The 3,004-nt window shown below is 34.8% G+C and overlaps 1 protein-coding gene across 1 annotated transcript in view; it reads right to left on the bottom strand.

The window, feature by feature from the left end:
• The window catches only part of LOC107643962 (cytochrome P450 82A4), a 5,905-nt gene that overhangs the window by 1,234 nt on the left and 1,667 nt on the right, over nucleotides 1-3,004 (bottom strand). The window lies entirely within an intron of this gene.

Raw genomic sequence — 3,004 nt, 5'->3', positions numbered from 1 at the left:
TATAAGCAACATAATATATTTTAAGGAAAACATTTTGAAATGAAATAAACAAATTTATTATTTCTCAAAAAAAATTTAAAAAGTATTATTTTTTGAAATATATTTTTTTAAGGTGAATGAAAGATCGGTTGTACCGGTTTCAATCTGTTACATCGGGTGACATTAATCGATTTAGTGGTGTATATTGGAGCCTTTTCCTTTCTCAGCCAAGCCAACAAACCTCATTAAAGTAAAAATCCTGACTCAACAATGTCTATTTTACTCCTTCCAAAGTTTCTTCTTCCTCCAAAGTGATTTTTGCCAAAAATAGGACGTTGAGTCCGTCTGAAGTGGTGCCTTCTTTTTGTTTGACAATCACAAGAGTCAGCATCATTTTACTTGATTTTCAGATAGGATTTGTTACAGGCTCCTTTCAGTTTTTGAGAATTTTTTGTTAATTGTTTGATCATCTGTTACTGTTCACAAAGCTTGTCAAGAGCTGCTAAAGCCAGCTGATAAATTTCTCCAAGAGTTGTAGGAATTTTCTTTCGGAGTGTAACCATCATTCTCTAAATCTCCGGTTGAAGTTCTTCTGGAAGTGAGGCAAGGAATACTTGTTTAAGGAGTGGATTGCTCTGTCCTCCAAAAAGATAGTACTTAGCTGCCATCTTTTTGTAATGAATTTTCATATCTTTTCTGTTGAAAGAGCAGCATCTCATCTCAAAGTATTCCTGAGAATTTTTTTTGGATGATAGCAATACCTCCTAGAAACTCTGTATAATGTTCCTAGGAACTGGGCAACACTTCCATTGATGAGTTGCAGGCGTTCATACTCACTAAGGGTGTTGATCCATTCTCTAAGATTGCCTGTCATCCTGATAATAAATTTAGAGAAAACTTGCTGGATGCTTGTGTTTGAGGCTGCCATTCTAGTATCAATCCATGCACCAAAATCACTTAACCTTTCTCTATATTTGTGTGGAAGAAGGTTGTCAAAAGTAAAATAGAGGTTGCCTGCTTTTATCTGAGTTGGGTTTGATTGTTGAGGGTTGTAACAATGGATTATTTTCTTCTTCTTCTACCTCTAAGACCCCTGCTAAAGAAAAGAAAATTAAAGAAGGATCACCAAATCCTGATAGGACCATAGGAATGCTAAGTGCATACACAGCAATGAATGATACATTTATTGAGGATATATCTAATACATCCATCTATCAGATTTCTTTGATGATTAAACTGAGGAGGATCATATGGCAGATTTGTCTGCTATTGTAAAAATTTGGCCCAACAATGTCTGTTTTATTGGTTACACATGCTCCTCCTTGTTACACAGATAATAGCCAACTCTCGATATTTTAATATCGACTCTCCTTACTGCATCATCCCCATCAACAAGGGATCAATTCCAGAAGAAATGTTATGATTCATGTGGACACTTTTTGTCCAATATGACTATGCCATAGTTGTTCCCGCTCTTGCCATGTATCACCTGCTTTGTGATAGGCAATTTTCGGGGTCATTCCTTGAACAACTTTTGACTATATTTGCACCTATTCTAACACGGCGAGAAAAACTTTACAATGCGCTGGAGGCTCATGGAATATAGAATATTCCTCACAAAAAGAAGCAGAAATTTTATTACTCTTTTGTCCTAAGGAGACAGTTTCATTACAAGCAAGATACTCTCTATACACGATGCAACATCAACATAGTAGGGTATTCAAAGATGTGGCCTACAGATGAAAAAAGTTATCTCAACAAGCTTGCCAAGCATCTTACTTTTTGTAATAAACCTAATATCAATACATACGCTATCGGTAATTATTGAAGGACTTTCTCTCTGCCAAGAAGAAGACAATTCTAACTCCTCGGGAACAAGCAGAACAATACAAGAAGAGTTACGGCAATTTCAAACTGATTTTCTTACTGGGTCTATCTCTTTTCCAACCCTATCACTCGCTCAAGACTCAAACCTGTGGGACAATCCACCATTCTCTCAGAATACTTACAACTATGAAGAAGCAGATGCAAGGGTTTATCCACTCTTATATCTAATCCAACACATGTGGATGCAGGGATTGATGATGACACTGAAGAACCAACGGAAGAGTCGTTTACTGCCTATGAAAGAGTTGATGACTACTATTTTCAACAAGAAGATACAACCGCGTTTGCTCCACATTTAAAACACATAGATGACATCACAGAGCATGAGCACATCACTAAGTTCTGGCCTTTAGCTAAATAATTATGTATGCAGTAAAAGGGTAATAATGGAGTTGATAGGATCCCTATCCTCATCCTCCACGTGTCTAGATCCTAGTAGTATATTTAAAGTTGTTTGTCTTTATGTATTGCTATAGCAGGAGATAAGATTCCTTCTTATTTGCCACATGTCTCGTTTTTTATTAGTCGTGAAGATTTCAGCTTTATTTGTAAGTCTTTATATATAGAGGCCTTTATTCTTGTAATGAACCAACTCAGTTTCGAATTCAAAAAATCCGTTATGAGATATTCACCATGAATACTTGTTAAAATTCTCTCCTTCTCTGAAAACTTAATTTTTTAATATGCCTATCTTTGCTCCTTAGTTTTACGTATGCTCTAAACTTACCTCTTGTATGAGGATCCTGCCTATCAAAAATGAAACTGATCAGATCTATAGAAATTTCTAGTGTTGAAAAAGAAAAAAGCACTAGAATATATCAAGATATTTTGTAAAGAGTTCTATTAATGACCTCTGTTTTGAAATTATTATAGGTCTGTTAGAAAATAGTTGCAAAATATCTATATCTGGATCTCTCTTTTATGAGTAGGCTTGGATCCACTTGTGTAGTATCTCCTCCACATGTTTAAATCCTAATAGTTTGTTTAAAGTTGTTTGTCCTTATGTATTACTACCTTCTTATCTCTAACAAAATATATTGTTGGAGATAGAATTTCTTCTCATCTCCAATATATTTAGGATTCCTTCTTATCTCTAATATATTGTTCTTTTTTTATTTACTAAAATTTTCTCGTATAA

This window comes from Arachis ipaensis, chromosome B05 (genome assembly GCF_000816755.2).
Source record: "Arachis ipaensis cultivar K30076 chromosome B05, Araip1.1, whole genome shotgun sequence".
Taxonomy (NCBI): domain Eukaryota; kingdom Viridiplantae; phylum Streptophyta; class Magnoliopsida; order Fabales; family Fabaceae; genus Arachis; species Arachis ipaensis.
Note: the sequence above shows the minus strand (reverse complement) of the source record. Positions and strands in the feature narration are given on the sequence as shown.